At 39.6% G+C, this 23,273-nt stretch overlaps 1 protein-coding gene across 1 annotated transcript in view; it reads right to left on the minus strand.

The window, feature by feature from the left end:
- The window catches only part of HIF1A (hypoxia inducible factor 1 subunit alpha), a 52,586-nt gene that overhangs the window by 29,129 nt on the left and 184 nt on the right, over positions 1–23,273 (minus strand). The gene's annotated exons all lie outside the window — the stretch shown is intronic.

The following is a 23,273-nucleotide window of genomic DNA, read 5'->3' on the forward strand; positions in this document are numbered from 1 at the left end:
GGGGTTGCCATTATGGAACGTAGGTTACACCACAGGTATCTGAGAGTTACCGCACAAATGTGAACACATCAGCGCAGCGTTTTCCTCAGAACCTTTTTAATGGGTTCACCACCCGTTTTTTAAAATTTAAGCCAATATCAAAAAGGGACAGTGAAGTCAAAATTAGACACATGATTTAGATAGAACAGCAATTTTAAACAACTTTCCAATTCACTGACATAATATAAATACACACTTCCTGAGGCACCAGGTCCTACTGAGCATGTGCAAGATTCACAGGATGTACGTATATGCATTTTGGGATTGGTCGATGGCTGTCACATGATGCATTGGGGAAGAAAATGGAACTGACATTTGTCACACAAAAAAAAACCTACTACTCATTTAGAATTAAAACTAAGTGCTTTTGAATTGTCTCTATTATGCATTTATCGATGATGCTACAGTATTCTACAAGTGGTCCTTTTAAAGGGACAGTCTAGTCAAAATTAAACTTTCATGATTCAGATAGGGCATGCAATTTTAAACAACTTTCCAATTGACTTTTATCATTAAATTTGCTTTGTTCTCTTGGTGGTATTTTTGAAAAGTTAAACCTAGGTAGACGCAAGCGGATTTCTAAACTGTTGAAAACCACTTCTTAGCTCAGGAGCATTTTGAACGTTTTCCACAGTTAGACAGTACTAGTTCATGTGTGTCATATAGATAACATTGTGTTCACTCCCGTGGAGTTTAGGAGTCTGTACTGATTGGCTAAACTAGATGTCTGTCAAAAGCACTGAGATAAGGGGGCAGTCTGCAGAGGCTTAGATACAAGGTAATCACAGAGGTAATAAGTATATTAATTTAACTGTGTTGGTTATGCTAAACAGGGGGGTGGGTAATAAAGGGATTATATAATTTTTTTAAACAAAAATGTTGGCGTAGCTCGACCCTTTAAGCTAGGAGCTAAGGGGCAAATAGTAATAAATGTGCACTACAATGTTCAAAAATTACCTGGATATTAAAAATAAAATGTTGCTTATCACTTTGAGAGGGCTGCTAATGTTTAGACCTGTAATATTGAATGGATGACTCTGTGGTAAGGTGGTTGCCCAGCTGGTCACAAACAATAGCTAGGGTGCTACTGTGCCAACACATTCCACAACAATCATTAGGTTTCTGCTACTGAGAGCAGCTGCAGCGAAAACAATTCTCAGAACCAATGTAACTGCTTGAGGCCACGTAGGAAGTAGGTCACAGAGCTGCTGTTCCAAAACAAACTGACGCTGGAGAGGAATCTCACTCACTGCAGGGTAGTCGTAAAATCACATGCTCTAACAGATTAGACAATGTCATTTTTATGTGACACTAAAGTCAAGATTAAACCCATGATTCAGATAGGGCAGGGCATGTCATTTTAAACAATTTTCCAATTTACTGTTTTATCATCAAATTTACTTTGTTCTTTTGTTATTCTTAGTTGAAGGCTAAAACAGGTAGGCTCAAAAACGGATTTCCAAGCCCTTAAAGGCTGCCTCTTATCTCAGTGTATTTTATTAGCTTTTCACAGTTAGACAGCGCTAGTTCATGTGCCATAGAGATAACATGGTACTCACTCCTGTGGAGTCAGCACTGATTGGATGAAATGCAAGATTGTAACAAGCACTGAGATAAGGGGACAGACTTAGCTACAATGTAATCACAGAGGTAAATCTATATTAATATAACTTATGCAAAACTGGGTAATAAAGGGGTTATCTTTTTAAACAATAATTTCAAGTAGCCTGTTCCTTTAAGTCAGTATATAAAATGTTACGTAGTACTCTGATAGGTACTAAGAACCCATACTCCTCTACAGGTTATATGTTCAGCCAGAAGAAGGTTATAGTCCAAACCAGGGTCTTACTAACTGAGCTGCCAGGTAACATAAAAAAAATGGGTCCTAGTGCCCAGTCGCTGCTCCTTAGGAGAATTGTGCAATGTCAGTTTCTGCACCACAGTGTTATATTTGCATAAATCAGGGAGTTAAGGGGATAGAAAGGATAAGAATTAAAATGTTATGTCTAAAATGGGTTGAAAAGTTCCCTCTTTTTTGGAAACCACAAACAGATTTGAATAGAATCCTAGACCCTGTTCCCTTACTGCGACTGGAACAATCACTCCCAGGGAGGAAAGGTCCTGAACGCAGCTTAAGAATGCCTCTCTTTTTACCTGATCCGCAGATAACCTTGAGAGGAGGAATCTGCCCCTGGGAGGACAAGTCTTGAAATCTATTTTGTAACCCTGAGATACTATGTTCAAAGCCCAAGGGTCTGGAACATTGCATATCCATGCTTGTCGATCCAATCCCGGACCGGGGGCAGACCCTTTATGCTGACTTATTCTCAGATGAAGGCTTCTTAGATTGCTTCCCTTTATTCCAAGTCTGGTTGGATCTCCAAGTGGACTTGGACTGCTCCGGCTTGGAGGAAGGAAAGAAAGACTTGACCTTTGAAGTTAGGAAAGGAACGAAAATTAGAATGTTGGCGTCCCTTAGGTCTATTTTTCTTGTCTTGTGGTAGAAATGACCCCTTTCCAACCGTTATTTCAGAAATTATCTCTGCCAGACCAGGACCAAACAGGGTCCTTGGACAGGAGCTTGGAGGTAACATCAGCTGACCAACATTTTAGCCACAGAGCCCTGCGGGCTAGGACAGTGAAGCCAGACAGCTTGGCTCCCAGTCTAATGACTTGCATGTTAGCATCAGAGATAAAAGAATTGGCTAGTTTGAGAGCCTTAATCCTATATTGGATCTCCTCTAAAATTAATTCCGACAAAGCATCACACCAATAAGATGCTGTACTTGTTACTGTGGCAATACAAACTGCAGGTTGCCATTGTAGACCCTGATGAACACACATTTTCTTTAATTAATTCTTCATTTTTTTGTCCATGGCATCCTTAAAAGAACAGCTATCCTCTATAGGAATCGTGGTTCTCTTGGCAAGAGTATAAATAGCCCCTTCTACTTTAGGCACCGTGCGCCATGAGTCACGAATGGAGTCGGCAACAGGAAATATATTTTTATAGAGAGGAGATAGGGGAATAAGGAATCCCTGGCTTATCCCATTCCTGTGCAATGATCTCCGATACACGGTCTGGAACAGGAAACACTTCCACAAAGGAAGAAACATCATAGTATTTGTTAAGCTTACTAGATTTTTTAGGGTTGACAGTGACAGAAGAATCTGAGTTGCCCAAAGTAGCTCGCACCTCCTTTAGAAGTAAACAAAGGTGTTCAAGCTTAAAATCTGAAGTTTACTTCTTCAGAATCAGACAAAGGATTTATACTGTCAGAATCGGAGGATTTCACCCTCAGAAGCTACCGAGGTATCCTCCTCATCAGAATCATGGGGGTCAACCTTCACAGATGAGACATCTTATCAGAAATATGCTTTGATTTCCTCTTGCGCTTCCCCATCATGGGAAAAGCAGATAAAGCTGCAGACACTGCAGAAGATATCTGTGCAGCAAAATCTACAGGCAAATATTCACCTCCAGGAGGCTGAGAGGAACGGCAGGGCACTGTATGTGATGTCATTCAGGCTTGGGACGTTCGAGGAGAAAGCTGTGGCATAACCTGAACAGCATTATCCTGGGAGACAATAGGCTCAGAGGCCAATAATGTATCTTTACTAGCTAAACATGAACAAAATTGCATAGGCAAAACAATTTGGGCCTCTAAACAAAATAAACATCTATAAATAGAAACAGACTCCTGTTCCATGACCATAGCTGAAAGAATTTCCAAAAATTAAAAAAGGAATGACAAATACTTTGAAAATGACAGCCCCTAAAACAAGAGAAACAAAATAAGCGCCTCTACACCTCAGACAGTCTGAGGTGCCCTACCTGAACCTTCAAAGTATCCCAAATTTTAGACTGTCATGAAACTGTCCTGCCGATCGTCAAGCGAGCCGTCACAGGAGAAGCTGACACAGTAATGACGCCACTCGGCTCCAGCGGATGAGTGAGAAGTCACATGAGCAGCAGAAAGAAAAACTGAGTAGCAACCCAAAAGCGTGCATCTCTTGGAAAACTGTAGTGTAAGACCGGAGATGTAAACGTTGAGCCCAACAGCCACAATCCCCAAATAAAAAATAAAGAACATCATAAGTGCCAACACCAGAACTTAAAAGTATATGTTATCAGCCACAGAGTAAACAGTAAGGGAAGATTAACCTCTTAGGCAGTGTGCATTCACTTATCGTATGTGTGGAGACTAAGTAAATCCTGTATAAAGGATTAAACATGTCCCTAAGAAATACTGCAGAAAAAAAAGTCTCCAAGACCTAGAAGACAAAAGCACTTGCCTGCAAATCCAGCTGTCAGACAGAAAGACAGCTTACAAGGCGTGAAAGGACACATGCTCCTTACAGAGACCTGTAGAAAAAGAAGTAACCAACTCTGGCTTTCTATAACTAGGGCAGCAAAAATGTTAGAAAACAAAGCAAGGACCACCTCACCATCTTCTAACTGCTCTTACTCAAGAGATTGACATGGACACAGCTAAACCCAAATCCTTGCTTGCAGGGAAAAGTACCCAAAAAAGTAATAAAATCTTCAGACACCGAACTTCACATCCTCCATTGACAGAGGCGAAGAGAAAAGCTTTGCTGGGTGCCCTTTGCCTCCTCCTGCTGGCCAAGAGAGAATATCCCACTAGTATTTGGAATGACGTCAAGGACTATCCATGTCTTAGGAAAGAAATATAGGTTTCATATCCCTTTAATTCCCCGATTGCCCATGTGTATTAGTGTCTAGCAAATGTTGAATCACTGACAAGTTACCACTGACAGCACGGCTTGTAGCAGTGATTTAATCCCTTGATTGTGATGCATTTCTAGAGAAGAAACATATTGTGGCTCCTAAAACTTGCAAAAATGTGTCAAGCCAAGCCCGGATATAAATATTAATACATAATGCAATCCTGATGTGCACAAAGGTATCCTATTGAAATGTCACAAACAAAATACTGCAATTAAACGTCTCACCTTAGTATTTCACTGGCTTATAATACTGCACTGTCATCATGACACAAACGGGCTACTGACAACACTAAGCAACGTTTTCTACCATAATCCTAACAGCAGCTTGTGATGTGACATTCTAAGCCGGCTGAAGCACCTCAGCTGTTACAGCAAACCCATGTGATGGGGGAATATTTAGTAGGGCTTACACACTGCGCCCACCATCACAAGGGTCACAGAGCCATACCGAAGTATAAATCATGGTCTAAGGGCTGCAATATCAGTAAAAGCACAAATGGAATGGTAGAAAGATACTCGAGGAGTCCTGAAGGTACAATGCCATAAGTATGCAAAAGCATTTGGCATATTAGTTAGCTGCCGAATGGGGAAGACGGCGGCCACTAACAGCACCTGGCTCTTTATTCTGATTTATTCTTGTGAAAGTGCAACTTACTAAGATCTGTTCAAATCCAGATATAAGTGCGTTAAACTTTCATAAGAAGAAATCCGGCTTCCTCTCAAAGCCGAATGCTAGATTTATCAACGCTGAGGCGTACAGGGGCGCGTATACGCCACCTGTACACCTCAGCTCGCCTGTGGCGGGGCGAAATTACCCGCAGGTAATTAACATGGCACACAAGCGCAATTTTGCGCTCACGTGCAATCCTGCCCCCTGCCTGCGCACAGCCAATCACGCGCGGGCAGGAGCTGTCAAACTCCTCGGTCGGACTCGACCGAGGAGATTGAATTTCGCCACAATAGAGGTGGCGTAGATGTTAGGGAAGCAGCGGTCTGGTGACCGCTGCTTGATAAATCCCGGGGAGCAAGTTCTTGAGAGAACTTGCTGCCGTAGGGGCTTAATAAATCTAGCCCTTAGATATCAAAATTTATATACAACTTAACAAAAGCTAATCTGTGTTCTTGAAATAAACCAAGCAAGTTTAGTTTATAAGCTCTGTAAGCAATAGTGAGCAACCTACTATAGGATTGGAAGCAGTGCTGCTCTACTAACGGGTCACAGCTGGTTTCGGGTAATACTTAATACATTAAAATAAAGAGCTACGCAAGCAGCCATTTAAAAATATTTTAAAGTTGTCTGCAAAACAAAAAAAAAACTTTTTTCTTCCTTTTATCGCATCCTGGGGCTATTTGGTAACAGCATAAAGTGTAGAAATAATCATTTAGCTTTATTAAAAAGGTTACAGACAATGTTTCATAAACAAGGAACCTTGTGCTTAGCTTGCGCAAAAGCGGATTTGATCATTTTACAATACTTGTTACGCTTGTGGCGCCTGCCCACCAATAAAGCAGTAGGGAATCTGATTATGAGCCAGTGAGCAAAGAGGACAAAAACTTTAATTGTCCGGATAGAGCATGACATTTTAAGAAACTGTTTAATTAATTTCTATTTTAATATTTACTTCATTATCTATGTATTTAACTAGATAGGCTTAAAGTGATAGCTAGTCGTAGTGTTTGTGCTACAAATAAAAGGGACTTTTGCTGAAAGTTTCATTTGCATGCAGCATGTGCCGCACTGAGCGCATCAGGCTGCCCACGGCAGGACAACGTTTTTATCAATAAAGGTGTTGTTTCCACCTCTTAGCCAACAGCAATGTTTAACCCATTTGCAGGAGTTTGATACAAGTAACAGTGCAATACTTAAAAGCTCTAACACTTTTTGCACTTGCGCCCCTTTAAGACCCACTTGCACTTCCTGTCAGGTCATTTCTGTTTAAAATTGTTTTTAAACCTTTTTTCCATGCAAAAAACACGTTTTAAAAAGCTTGAAGAAATAGAGTGATTGCACAATAAGAAATGGTTTTCTATTTAAAGGAATAGTCTAGTCGAAAATGAACTTTCATGATTCAGAGAGCATGTCATGTTAAGCAACTTTCTAATTTATTTAAAGGACCAGTCAACAGTAGATTAGCATAATCAACAAATGCAAGATAAGACAATGCAATAGCACTTAGTCTGAAATTCAAATGAGTAGTAGATTTTTTTCTGACAATTTTAAAAGTCTTCTTTTTCCACTCCCCCTGTACCATGTGAAAGCCATCAGCCATTCAGAAATGCATACACGTACCATGTGACAGCCATCAGCCATTCACAAATGCATACACACTTATTCTTGCACATGCTCAGTAGGAGCTGGTGACTCAAAAAGTTTAAATATAAAAAGACTGTGCACATTTAGATAATGGAAGTAAATTGGGAAGTTGTTTAAAATGGCATGCTCTGAATAATGAAAGTTTAATTTTGATCGAGTGTCCCTTTAAAAAGGCAATAATGTATGTTTAGGAGCCGGCCCATTTTTGGTTTAGCACCTGGGTAGCACTTGCTGATCAGTGTCTAAATGAAGCTACTAATCAGCAAGCGCTAGCCAGGGTGCTGGACCAAAAATGGTCCGGCTCCTAAGCTTACATTCCTGCTTTTTCAAATAAAGATACCAAGAGAACGAAGAAATTTGATAATAGGACTATCTGAATCATGAAAGTTTAATTTTGACTAGTCTATCCCTTTATTAAAGAGCAATGTATTTCTATACATTGTTTTGGGGCCAAAAAAAAGGGTATTGGCAAAAAGTTAAAGAGCTGGAGCTTGAAAGACGAGTTGTTGTGTGTTTTGCAGTTAAAGGTCAGTAGGACAAAGGTTGTTTCTGCGCCTGTAAAAGCACAAGAGGGAACTAGCAGCTGCTTTTTATGGTTGTGATTTACAGACTGCTCAGAAACAGTCACATAATACATCTCTCGGCTAACTCATACTCGGATCACCTTATCTAGGTACCATATCTATAGGACACAACTTGCCAAGTAAGATAGCACATGGTGCAGAAAACAAAGCGCGTACAGAAAGGCTTCATGGTCTTACTGAATATAACAGAGAGGTCATAGAGTTAGGTTCTACTAGCCAGGCTTGACAAATTCCAGGAGCCAAACTTCTTAAAAATGTCAGATCTGGCTCCTAACATTTTACTCATTCTACATATAGCTAAATACAAAACAACCTTGGTGCGGCTCCTAATAAGGGCGCGTGGCTCCTAACATTTTACTCATTCTACAGATAGCCAACTACAAAACACCCTTGTGTGGCTCCTAACATTTTACTCTGTCTGTAGACTAAAGCCCTGATTGGCTCCTCCAAATAAGGCAAATAGTGGGTGGAGCTTGCATTCGAAAAACCAATTGCAACAAATAGAACAATTGTTTTAAAAACCATTTAGACTTTGCTGATGTTATTGTACAGCAACACAAATGTCTTGTAATTACTGTCCCTTGATATTTTATAATCTTTTATACTACAGGCTTTGACAATAGGCATTTTTTCTTATACATAGAAGCTGACGGGATAGGATACCAAGTCAGATACTAATGCCGCCCTGGCAACTTCATGCCAGTATGCCAATATATCCTCTAAAGAAAGGTTCTCCAAGACCCAGTGCTATGATACCACATACCTTCATGACCCTATTTTTATGCTTGGTCTAAAGTAATTTACAACAAAATAGCTGCAAATTTGTCACTAAAGTAACTAAATGTGTGCGTACCTTATTCCTGATTGTAGTGAAGTGTTGTAAAAGATAACACACACACATTTATAACCCACATATCTCATCGCGACCCAGTAAACATGGCATTTCAACTCTGTAATGGGTCGCAACCAGTGGTTTGAAGAACCCTCTCCTAATAAATAAGATGGTTGGTATAATGACTAATCTGCTTTAACCTTTATCGGCTTGCAGAGAGCCAATCTAATATACAATTTACGTTGTTATGGTGCATGAACTGTAAGCTAACATGGAGTTAGTGGAGCGGATTGCCAAGCAACATGACACACTGGTTAGCTCTAGCAATTCTCAAAGCAAAAAGTCAGTTCTGACAGCATCTAGGGTGGTCTGTGAATAAGTTGTGGATGCTCATTTCAGTATAGTCTCCTCCAAATGTGACTGTTGTATCCAAGTAGTTCCCTCAAGTGGATAGACACTTGTGCAGATAGATGCAAGTCAGTTTTGTGATTAGCAATGAACAATAGCACTGGAAACATTTGCTAGGCCTCATTACTTGCAGCCCAGCTAAAGCAAATAAGGAATCGAGATATTACAAACTGGGAAGTTCTGAGAAGCAGGATACAAAATAAGCACATAAAGGTCTGTTTGTGATACAATAATGGAGCAAAGAGAAAGCAAATAAAATGTTGGTATTGTTTAGCTGGATCTAATAGGGTGCGTACTATTGTGAGTCACGTGCATGCGTGAGATATCTCTACACATACATACATACAGGTGAAGAGCGGATGGAAATAAAATACATATAAAAAATGTCTGGTTCCTTATTAGTCTGAGGGACCTCCCAAAGCATCTATCAAACCATTAGTTCTAGGGACCTCCCTAAGCATCTAACAAACCATTAGCTATAGGGTCTCCCTAAGCATCTATCAAACCACTAGCTATAGGGACCTCTCTAAGCATTTATCAAACCACTAGCTATAGGGACCTCCCTAAGCATCTATCAAACCACTAGCTATAGGGACCTCTCTAAGCATCTATCAAACAATTAGCTATAGGGTCTCCCTAAGCATCTATCAAACCACTTGCTATAGGGACCTCTCTAAGCATCTAACAAACAATTAGCTATAGGGACCTCTCTAAGCATCTATCAAACCATTAACTATAGGGACCTCTCTAAGCATCTATCAAACCATTAGCTATAGGCCCCTCCCTAAGCATTTATCAAGCCATAGCAATAGGGGTCTTTATGAGAAACGTACAGCAACAGGACATTTTAGTAGTTTTTCCCTAGTTCTTAGGATTGGTCCTACCCTTTCACAGATACATATTTTTTCTCTTTCTACGTGTGTGCATTATATATATATATATATATATATATATATATATATATATATATATATATATCCCTTGAAAATAAATGCACTCTCAGGTCTTTTTTCAGCATAATAACAGTGTCAAACTTACAACCTAATATACAGCAATGTGAATTAATTGTATATTAGGTTGTAAGTTTGACACTGTTATGCTGATGACTGGGATGAGTTCCCTGAAAACGTTACATTAAAAGAGAGACTTTTTGTTCTCCACTTTGAAAAAAGACTTGAGAGTGCATTTATTTTCAAGGGATATTGATTGCATTTCTGCACCCAGGCAGATGACAAAAGGAGGGTAAAATCTGTATACAGGACGGGGGGTATATATATATATATATACATACACATACAAACTACTAAATATATAATTTCCTATACCTAAAACCTAGATACTATGCCTGGTTTAGTATTACTTTCCTTAAAGGGACACAAAGTAAAATGTTATTGCTCATAACGTTTAATTACTCTTAGTAAAACATACTCTGCTCAGTTTCCTGGTAATTCAACTGGGAAAATTAGTTTCAAAGTGTTTTAAAATGCTAAAATGACTGAAATGATCCCTTAACACCCAGCTGCAAGTGTGCTACAACAATGTTCCATTCTGGCAGCACAAGTGATAAAACTATCTACCATGTAGAAGAAGAAAATAACTGTCAGAATATCTGTGAAACAATCACAATACAAAATCATAGTACAAAAGGGATGGGGGGGGGGGGGGAGTGTAACCACTAATAAGAGACCTCTTGCAGTCACGTGTTTTGCAATTCGCTGGCTGTTCGCCAAACCGTGTCACTGTAGAGACGTAGCTCAAGCTTTATGACATCTCATCTGCTCTGCTCAATAGGGTAAGAAAAATGAGCTGAAGATCTAGGTAAGAGGGAAAATACAAAGTACAGCCTAAGACAACAATAAAACAGGACACTGCTCTCCGGCAGGAGATGTTGCATAATCTGACAGACGGACGAGGAGCACAGTATCTGGGAATATCCTGAGTAATGAGTTAATGAGACCGCACATATGTACTGATATAGCAGATGAGGTTGGAACAAGTCAGTTGAGTTCAACCTTCACAGAGGTCACGTGATGCCAAATATGGCGCCCAAGGCTACAGGACAACATAAGTGGCGCACACAATACTTTTAACGTTCTGCAGGAAAAAAGGGGGTTTGGTTCCCTTTAAAAAGGAACACAGTGCTAAATTTTATTATTTTACACTGGCACTTGCATAGAACTATTTAACCCCTGCAATTCTGTGACAAGAAGCAAATTAAAGGGACAAATTATGAATAAGAGCAGGATGAGCCAATGACAGGAGTCACTTTTATGTCCCTTTTACTTCAAGATTAAAAGGACACTCAGGTTAAATTAAATTTTCATGATTCAGATACAGCATGTAGTTTTAAACAACTTTCCAATTTGCTTCCATTAAAAAAAAATGTGCACAGTCTTATATTTACAATTTTTGAACCACCAGATGCTACTGAGCATGTGCAAGAATTCACAGACTATACGTATATGCATTTGTGATTGGCTGATGGCTATCACATGGTACAAGGGGAGTGGAAATAGACATCACTTTGAAATTTGTTACAAAAAAAAAAAAATCTACTACTCATTTGAAGCTCTGACTAAGTGCTATTGCATTGTCTTGTTATCTTGCATTTGTTGATTATGCTAATCTAATGTGTTGACTGGTCCTTTAAAGGGATAGAAAAGCCAAAGTTAAAAAGTGCATTTGAGCATTTCAATTGGAAATGGAAGCATTTTTGTAATATACTTCATTAGCAAAAATGCTTCTATTAAACGTTACTGTCTTACAGCAGCATACGCCGACACAAATGATGTCCTCAGAGGGCTGGTGGGGGAGTGTTGGATTGCGTTTTACAAGCCACTGCTGGCACACTGAGAAGGTGCACGTGCCCTCACAGCATATGTGCATATGCCAATGAAAAACATAACTTACTAGCATTTGTGCTAATGGAACAATATTGCAAAATTACTTTAAAACTGAAATCCACCCACTCACATATCTATTTTGACTTTTCAATTCCTTTAAAAAAAAACCCACTAGATTTCCCTTTTACACCACTAACTGACTGAGCAATACAAACAGCTCTGATTCGTCATACAGTATTTTCCCAATGGAACTGTGATGCGTTGGTATTGGGGCGGTGCTAAGAAAAGGGCATTAGATAGTTTGGAAATGCTCCTTTCTAATCTCTCATCTAGATCACTAATAAAAATACTGAAAAGACCAAGGCCCAAGACCTACCCCTGAGGAACCTCACTTAAAGGGACAGCACTTTATTACCCATTCCCCAGTTTTGCGCAACCAACATTGTATAATATACTTTTTACCTCTGTGATCACCTTGTATCTAAGCCTCTGCAGGCGGCCCCTTTATCTCAGTTCTTTTGACAGACTTGAATTTTTAGCCAATCAGTAGCCTCTCATAAGTAACTCCAAGGGTGTAAGCACAATGTTATTTATATGGCACATATAAACTAAAACCCTCTACTGTGAAAAACTGAAATGCATTCAGATAAGAGGCGACCTTCAAGGGCATAGAAATTAGCATATAGGCCTACCTAGGTTTAGCTTTCAACTAAGAATACCAAAAGAAAAAAGCAAATTTGGTGATAAACATAAATTGGAAAGTTGTTTAATATGACATGCTCTGAATCTTGAAAGCTTAATTTTGACTAGACTGTCCCTTTAAGCACCATTTTGTTTTCAGGTGTTCCCTATCCTTCAACCGATTATTGATGAGCTAATATTTTCAGCCTCTTCATTTAGTACAACGATCTCACCCAACACTGTATCTAACGCCTTTACACAATCTAAATATATCACAATTATCTTTACCCAAGTTCCTTCTACCTAAATCAGTTTTGCACAAGCACTTTCTTATTAAATTGTCCGACATCAGTTATGTCACGTGCAACGCTAAGTATTATACAAGGTATAAAACTGAATTAAACATAAAACAACCTTGCAACTAAATGTCAATGTCAGCTGGCAGTGTTGGCTTAGTCACCGAATTGCCATAGCAAATCTCCAAGGATTCAAAATAAACGTGCTTCTCGGAGCAGTGCCACAGTGCAAACATAAAAGGAGCGCAAGAAAATGACATTGGTTTTAGAATGGAGTTTGACAAATCCCAGGAGCTACTAGAATTGTACCCAGGGGCTGCTAGTTTTATTTAATAACTATTCTACATATATTTCTATCAATCCAGGCTCCACAATTTCATAGCTGACTCCTATGTTTAAAATCAGTTTGTCAACTCCTATTCCATATTTGTATGTGTATATTAATGTCTTTATCATCTAGATTAGGTTAAAGGGCCATAATACCCAAATGTTGAAACACTTGAAAGTGATGCTGCATAGCTGTAAAAAGCCGACTAGAAAATATCACCTGAGCACCTCTATGTAAAAAAGAAAGATATTTTACCGCAAAATGTCCTAAGTATTCACGCCCCATTGTAAAGAACTTTAAGCAGCAAATCAGTATGCCTGTCCCGGGACCTGCAAGGGAGCGAGCCTCAAGCACACTCATTTCCCTATTCAGTTTAAGGAAGTTAGCTATGAAATCTCATGAGTTAAAGGGCCATGATACCCAAATGTTGAAACACTTGAAAGTGATGCTGCATAGCTGTAAAAAGCTGACTAGAAAATATCACCTGAACATCTCTATGTAAAAAAGGTAGATATTTTACCTCAAAAGTTCCTCAGTAGCCACATCCCATTGTAAAGGACTTCTAAGCAGCAAATCAGTATGTCTGTCCCGGGACAGCGGAAGGAGCGAGCTTACGTGCACACTCATCTTATTTCCCTATTCAGTTTAAGGAAATTTACTATGAAATCTCATGAGTTAAGTCAAATCTTATGAGATCACAGTAAAAGAGTTCATGAGCTCAGCACTGCTGATGCTGATTGGCTGCTGTTCATTTCTTCATTTTTAATTTTTTTTTTTCCTGCAGCTGAGCAACAGCCGAGTATAACTTTTTACACAGAACTTACTCTGCTGAGCTGAGGAAATTGTGAGGTAAAATATCTTCCTTTTTTACATAGCGATGCTCAGGTGATATTTTCCTGTCAGCTATTTACAGCTATGCTGCATCAGTATCAAGTGGTTTAGCATATGAGTATTATGCCCCTTTAAGTACAAATCAATACACAATGAGATATTAGTAATTTTATATCACTCATATCAAGGAAACAACTATTTAAAGGAACTTCATTAACACAGCATTCTTGTATTACTGACACTGGGGTTAAACACATAGGTAATGTTCCACTGAAGACCCGCAGAGGCTTGCAGCCCCCGAGCAGAATGCAGTCAGGCAGCCAATCGGGAGAGGAAGATGCGGGACCCTAACAATTTAACTTCTTTCTGCTTGAGAACTAAAAATTCTGAAGCTCCTGGGTGGGACATAAGGTTAATTAATAAGTAATATTGGGATTAGAAAGTATTCCCTTGGCATAAGCATGCAACAGTAACATTCCGTGTCAGGGAGGTTAAACACACAGTTAAAGGGAGATGAAACCCACATTTTTTTCTTTCATGATTAAGACAAAGCATACATTTTGAAACAACTTTCCAATTTAAATGATCGATATTGCTTTATTCTCTTGGTATCCTTTGTTGAAGGAGCAGCAATGCACTACTGGGAGCTAACTGAACACATTTGTAAGCCAATGCCAAGAGGTATATATGTGCTGCCACCAATTAGCAGCTAGCTCCCAGCTCCAGTGCATACCTAGGTATGCTTTTCAACAATGAATGCCAAGAAAGCAAAGCAAATTAAATAGAATACACTGGAAAGTTGTTTAACATTTTACTCTGTCTGAATCATGAGGAAAACTTTTGGGTATCATGTCCCTTTAATATCTGCTACATTCTATTGCCATGTCCCTTTAATATCTGCTACATTCCGTTACCATGTCAAATTATACCGCAACTGGAATAAAATGTGTGAACGCTACAGTATTCTGCGCTTATTATACTGAGGCGTGACTTTAGCAGCCGCCTTTAACAATGAGCCTGAGGAACCTTTAAATAGACCACTAAAATAAGCTTTTGTCATTCAGATAGAGCAGCAGTTTTAAACCACTTTCAAATTCACTTCCTTTATTAAAATCTGCAGTCTTTATTTGCACACTTTATGAGGCACCATCTACTACTGAGCATGTGCAAGAATTCACAGTATATATGTATATGCATTTTATTTTTTTTTAATGGCTGACGGCTGTCATGTTGCAAGGGGAAGAAATATTAAATGAACTTTGAAATTTGCCAGAAACAATAAATATAGTGCCCATTAAAAAAAAAAATATATATATATTATAAAGAGTCTACACACCCCTGTTAAAATGTCAGGTTTCTGTGATGTAGAAAAATGAGACAAAGAAATCATTTCAGAACTTTTTCCACCTTTAATGTGACCTATAAACTGTACAACTCAATTGAAAAACAAACTGAAATCTTTTAGGCAAAGGGAAATAAAACTAAAAAACTAAAATAATGTGGTTGCATAAGTGCGAGCACCCTTTTATAACTGGGGGTGTAGCTGTGTTCAGAATTAAGCAATCACATTCAAAATCATGTTAAATAGGAGTCAGTACACACCTGTCATCATTTAAAGTGCCTCTGATTAACCCCAAATAAAGTTCAGCTGCTCTAGTAGGTCTTTCCTGACATTTTGTTAGTCGCATCCTACAGCAAAAGCCATGGTCCGCAGAGAGCTTCTAAAGCATCAGAGGGATCTCATTGTTAAAAGGTATCAGTCAGGAGAAGGGTACAAAAGAATTTCCAAGGCATTAGATATACCATGGAACACAGTGAGGACAGTCATCATCAAGTGAAGAAAATATGGTGCAACAGTGACATTACCAAGAACTGGATGTCCCTCCAAAATTGATGAAAAGACGAGAAGAAAACTGGTCTGGGAGGCAGCCAAGAGGCCTACAGCAACATTAAAGGAGCTGCAGGAATATCTGGCAAGTACTGGCTGTGTGGTACATGTGACAACAATCTCCCGTATTCTTCATATGTCTGGGCTATGGGGTAGAGTGGCAAGACGGAAGCCTTTTCTTACAAAAAAAAAAACATCCAAGCCCGGCTAAATTTTGCAAAAACACACCTGAAGTTTCCCAAAAGCATGTTGCAAAAGGTGTTCTGGTCTGATGAAACCAAAGTTGAACTTTTTGGCCATAATTCCAAAAAAGATGTTTGGCGCAAAAACAACACTGCATATCACCAAAAGAACACCATACCCACAGTGAAGAATGGTGGTGTCAGCATCATGCTTTGGGGTTGTTTTTCTTCAGCTGGAACTGGGGCCTTAGTCAAGGTAGAGGGAATAATGAACAGTTCCAAATACCAGACAATATTGGCACAAAACCTTCAGGCTTCTGCTAGAAAGCTGAACATGAAGAGGAACTTCATCTTTCAGCACGACAACGACCCAAAACATACATCCAAATCAACAAAGGAATGGCTTCACCAGAAGAAGATTAAAGTTTTGGGATGGCCCAGCCAGAGCTAAGACCTGAATCCAATTCAAAATCTGTGGGGTGATCTGAAGAGGGCTGTGCACAGGAGATGCCCTCGCATTCTAACAGATTTAGAGTGTTTTTGCAAATAAGAGTGGGCAAATCTTGCCAAGTCAAGATGTGCCATGCTGAAAAACTCATACCCAAAAAGAATGAGTGCTGTAATAAAATAAAAAGGTGCTTCAATAAAATATTAGTTTAAGGGTGTTCACACTTATGCAACCATATTATTTTAGTTTTTTATTTTTATTTCCCTTTCACCTAAAAGATTTCAGTTTGTTTTTCAATTGAGTTGTACAGTTTATAGGTCACATTACAGGTGGAAAAAGTTCTGAAATGATTTATCTTTGTCTCATTTTTTTACATCACAGAAACCTGACATTTTAACGGGGTGTGTAGACTTTTTATAATATATATATTTATATTATCTAAAAAGAGAGGAAGAATGGCACATGGTAGTGACATAAAAGACAGGGAATACAGCACTCTTTAACAAAATACTAAGATAAAATATCGATTTTTATGTAATAATTGCACACCCACCCATTCAGGGGTCCGAGCTGTCACGCAGCGCAATATAAAGAATTATCTAAATTATACCATAACCTCAAACATAAGATACAAAAATAACCATAATACCTCATGTGAGAACATCCAAACACAAAATTAAACAATAGGACCGGCCCTATGACAATCCACCCTATACGGTGTAGAACAGCAAAGGCTGTTAGCAAATAAGTAACCAGTATATAAGCGTGTAAGTGAGACATTTACATGCTTATATACTGGTTAATTATTTGCTAACTTATGTATGTATGCTGTATCTTATGTTTTCGGTTATGGTATAATTTAGATAATTCTTTATATTGCGCTGTGTGACAGCTCGGACCCCTGAAGGGATGGGTGTGCAATTACTACATAAAAAAAAAATAAAAAAATCGATATTTTATCACATACAAGTGTCTTAGTATTTTGTTAAAGAGTGCTGTATTCCCTGTCTTTTTTATGTCACTACCATGTGCCATTCTTCCTCTCTTTTTAGATAATATATAATATTTGAAGGGTCTGCACCAGGACTTATATAGTCTTTTTTCTCAAGTTTGTTTGAGAGTTGGTAATTGAATATTTTCAATACCATATATTTACACTTGTTATACTTAAATATCGCAATTTTTTCCATCCTCCTGGAAAGTTTACTATCACTAACTAAAACTGAATTCAAAACAATAAGGGATCCAATAAAAAGGCAGTGCTTGACAAACCCTAGAATTTTACCCCGTTCCTAACTTTTTGGGTTATTCTCCGTATATCTATACAGCATAGAAAGCACTGACTGGCTACTAAATGTTAAACTAATTTGTCAACCCCTGCTTAAAGGGACAGTAAAAGGCCAAACAAACTTTTAGGATTCAGATAGCGCATGTCCTTTTAGGCAACTTTCTGTTTTACTTCTATTACCAAATTTGTTTCAGTCTCTTCTATCCTTGGTGCAAAGTACACCTAGGTGGGCTGAGGAGCAGCAATGCCCTAGGGTATAGCTGCTTACTGGTGGCTGCACATATCTTTAAATGTAAAAGTTGTTTACAATTTTATGTTCTGTCTGAATCATTAGAGAAAGTTTTGGGTCACTTTAAAATATTTATTTTCCACAAAAAGGTTTAAAATGGGGCTTCAATCTACAACATATTAACACAATCTTGTCACAGAAATTGTATAAATAAAGTAAATAGGCTGTGTACCACTGGTAGCGCAGAAGGGGGGAAAAAAAAAAAAAGTTGGGTTAAAGAAAATATATTATTTAAAAAAAATCACGTTATCAAATAGGGACTGAAAGAGAACTACTGCCAAACCCAATGTATATTATTAGCTAGTACCAACTGATTGTGAGTGAAACAACGTCCAACAACTCCTAAATGTATTTATCAAACTGCAGCATGATCTAGGTTTAAAGGGACGTTCTAAGGCATATAACTGCAGAGTATGCTAAACCTGTTTGCCTGCAGTCGCCACCGTCCTAGGGCTGCAACTAACAATTATTTTCATAATCGATTAATCGGACGATTATTTTTTCGATTAAATCGGATAAAAACCATTTATTTTATTCCTGTATTTAACCCTTTAAGGACACCGCTTTCAGTTTGCTCAATTGTTTTATGACGGAAAAATTCCGTCATATGTCCTTAAGAGGTTAAAATAGATTCCACAAACACATAGATCACTGCTTATCAAACCTATCTCCCGCCCTCCCTAACAGGCCAGATTTTGAGGATATCTGAACTAGAGAACAGGCGACATCAGCTGATTAGTAAACATGGTTATTGAACCTGCTCTCATCCCACTGTAATCCTGAAAATCTGGCCTGTTAGGGAGGCTTGAAAACCAGTGACATAGACAAAGTCCCTCTACAGCTTGCGAGTATAAAACGGATTGTTAGCCAATTAGGAACAGCATATGCACATAACTGCCAATCACCACACAGTAAGCAACACCAGTTTGCTACATGATGCTATTTTTGCACTAGACTGACCACTTGGTTACTTTTTTTTTTGCAACAATGTGATCCAGTTTACACAACAGATGAACACAGGGGATGAATTCCTGAAGCATGGCAGTGCACCCCAGACAAAAAGTCACCAATATTAAGTATACATAACAATAAAGCACAGCATAAAATATCTATTTAAAAAACACATTTGTTAGCACAATCTTGCAATAAACGGACATACCCTATCAAGTGCGTAAACAACATATTTAGAAGCAAAAACATAAAGCAAATTACATATGGGGGGGGGTGTATGTAATATGTAATACTCAAAAAAAGAAAGCTTAAAAAGCACAAAAGCTAATAAACAAAGCAAAAAGAAAAGTAAAAAAATAATGACCATCAGGGGCTAACACCAAAAAACAGTGAGTTAAACACTTGGCAGCCAGTAACAAGGGCAGCAGTGACTTCGCCAATAGGTTGCCCCTTAAAAGAACATGAATCACATTTTGTCTCATTTTTCAGACAGAGAACACAATTTAAACAAAAAAGAGAAAAGTTTCCAAATGTACTTCTTTTATCAAATTTGGTTTGTTGAAGAGATACCCAAGTAGGTAGTGTGCACATGCCTAAAGAACTACATGGCAGGAAATAGTGCTGTCATCTAGTGCTCTTGCATGGTTGTCTAACACTGCACACTCCTGCGCTTACATCCCCTGCTCTTGAACAAAGGATAACAAGAAAATTTGATAATAGAAGTAAATTAGAAAGTTTTTTTTTTTTTTTTTTAAACTATGTGCTCTTTCTTGAATATACTGTATGCACCCACTGCACATCAATACCAAGCACATAGATTGCTATATGAGCACAGGGTATATACTGTATGCACCCACTGCACAGCAATACCAAGCACATCGATAATGGATTGCTATTTGAGCACAGGGTATATACTGTATGCAGCCACTGCACATCAATACCAAGCACATAGATAATGGATTGCTATATGAGCACAGGGTATATACTGTATGCAGCCACTGCACATCAATACCAAGCACATAGATAATGGATTGCTATATGAGCACAGGGTATATACTGTATGCAGCCACTGCACATCAATACCAAGCACATAGATAATGGATTGCTATATGAGCACAGGGTATATACTGTATGCAGCCACTGCACATCAATACCAAGCACATAGATAATGGATTGCTATATGAGCACAGGGAATATACTGTATGCAGCCACTGCACATCAATACCAAGCACACAGATAATGGATTGCTATATGAGCACAGGGTATATACTGTATGCAGCCACTGCACATCAATACCAAGCACATAGATAATAGATTGCTATATGAGCACAGGGTATATACTGTATGCAGCCACTGCACATCAATACCAAGCACATAGATAATGGATTGCTATATGAGCACAGGGAATATACTGTATGCACCCACTGCACATCAATACCAAGCACATAGATTGCTATATGAGCACAGGGTATATACTGTATGCACCCACTGCACATCAATACCAAGCACATAGATAATGGATTGCTATATGAGCACAGGGTATATACTGTATGCACCCACTGCACATCAATACCAAGCACATAGATAATGGATTGCTATATGAGCACAGGGTATATACTGTATGCAGCCACTGCACATCAATACCAAGCACATAGATAATGGATTGCTATATGAGCACAGGGAATATACTGTATGCAGCCACTGCACATCAATACCAAGCACACAGATAATGGATTGCTATATGAGCACAGGGTATATACTGTATGCAGCCACTGCACATCAATACCAAGCACATAGATAATAGATTGCTATATGAGCACAGGGTATATACTGTATGCAGCCACTGCACATCAATACCAAGCACATAGATAATAGATTGCTATATGAGCACAGGGTATATACTGTATGCAGCCACTGCACATCAATACCAAGCACATAGATAATGGATTGCTATATGAGCACAGGGTATATACTGTATGCAGCCACTGCACATCAATACCAAGCACATAGATAATGGATTGCTATATGAGCACAGGGTATATACTGTATGCAGCCACTGCACATCAATACCAAGCACATAGATAATGGATTGCTATATGAGCACAGGGTATATACTGTATGCAGCCACTGCACATCAATACCAAGCACATAGATAATGGATTGCTATATGAGCACAGGGTATATACTGTATGCAGCCACTGCACATCAATACCAAGCACATAGATAATGGATTGCTATATGAGCACAGGGTATATACTGGCACACATTGAACTGATCACTAGTTGAGCCCAGATTACAATATCCACAAGCACCTGGGTATATAACTGCCACTTATTACACTGGTCACTATTTCTGCCAAGATTCAGTATACACAACGCCTGGGTAAAGCTGGCACACATTACACTGGTCACTAGTTGAGCCTAGATTAGCATATACACACCTGAGAATAGCTAGCAGTAATTAGACTGGTGACTATTTGAGTCCAGATCATAGTATACACAAGCACCTGGGTATAGCTGGCACACATTACACTGGTCACTAGTTGAGCCTAGATTAGCATATACACAACGCCTGGGTATATCTGGCACACATTACACTGGTCACTAGTTGAGCCTAGATCAGCATATACACAACGCCTGGGTATAGCTGGCACACATTACACTGGTCACTAGTTGAGCCTAGATCAGCATATACACAACGCCTGGGTATAGCTGGCACACATTACACTGGTCACTAGTTGAGCCTAGATTAGCCTATACACAACGCCTGGGTATAGCTGGCACACATTACACTGGTCACTAGTTGAGCCTAGATTAGCCTATACACAACGGCCTGGGTATAGCTGGCACACATTACACAGGTCACTAGTTGAGCCTAGATTAGCCTATACACAACGGCCTGGGTATAGCTGGCACACATTACACAGGTCACTAGTTGAGCCTAGATTAGCCTATACACAACGGCCTGGGTATAGCTGGCACACATTACACTGGTCACTAGTTGAGCCTAGATTAGCCTATACACACCTGAGAATAGCTAGCAGTAATTAGACTGGTGACTATTTGAGTCCAGATCATAGTATACACATGCACCTGGGTATAGCTGACAAACATTACACTGGTCACTATTTTAGCCAAGTTTCAGTATAAACAAGGGCCTGGGTATAGCTACCAAACATAACACTGCTCACTATTGAGCCCAGATTAGAGTATACCCAAGTGCCTGGATATAGCTGGCACAGAGCTTAGTGTACAGAAGAATCTGGATATATTATACAAAAGCACCTGGGTACCGCTGACACACATTTATGGGTACGTTATACAGAGGCACCTGGGTACCGCTGGCACACACATCGATTGAGATGATATAAAGGCACCTGGGTACCGCTGGCACACACATCGATTGAGATTATATAAAGGCACCTGGGTACCGCTGGCACACACATCGATTGAGATTATATAAAGGCACCTGGGTACAGCTGGTAGACATCTCAGATTATATAGAGGCACCTGGGGTCAGCAGGTACACATCTCATGTTATATAGAGGCAACAGGGTACAGCTAGTACACATCTCAGATTAAATAGAGGTACCTGGGTACAGCTAGTACACATCTCAGATTAAATAAATAGAGGTACCTGGGTACAGCTAGTACACATCATATCAAATTATATAGAGGCACCTGGGCACAGCTGGTACACATCTCATGTTATATAGAGGTACCTGGGTACAGCTGGTACACATCTCATGTTATATAGAGGCACCTGGGTACAGCTGGTACACATCTCATGTTATATAGAGGCACCTGGGTACATCTGGTACACATCTCATGTTATATAGAGGCACCTGGGTACAGCTGGTACACATCTCAGATTATACAGAGGTACCTGGGTACAACCAGTACGGATAAGATGGTGCCACAGGGAGGACGGGCACGGAGCACATAAAGCCAGGCTGCCCATGGGATCCTTGTGGCAATGGCCCCAGGACGTCGTGTCCTCCGTGGGGGGTAACACATCCTGGCACATGGGAGAGAATTAGACCAAGCTGTAGGAAGCACACACCGGGCAGTACAAGCAAGGCCTCGGCTGGGGATCACTGACATTCCGATAGATCCCAGAAGCAGGGATCACACAGGCCCAGGGCCGCGCGGTATCCGTGTCGGAGGCCGCAGTAAGGGGACACACAGTTGAGCAGGCCGGGGACACACAGCTGAGCAGGCCGGGGGGACACATGGCAGCAGTCCCCCGGTGCAGACTAGAGTCCCAGTGCCAGGCCGCGGAATAACCGGGAAGGGAGAGGTCAGCTACAGGCCGCGATG

The sequence above is a fragment of the Bombina bombina genome, chromosome 1 (assembly GCF_027579735.1).
Source record: "Bombina bombina isolate aBomBom1 chromosome 1, aBomBom1.pri, whole genome shotgun sequence".
NCBI classification, from domain to species: domain Eukaryota; kingdom Metazoa; phylum Chordata; class Amphibia; order Anura; family Bombinatoridae; genus Bombina; species Bombina bombina.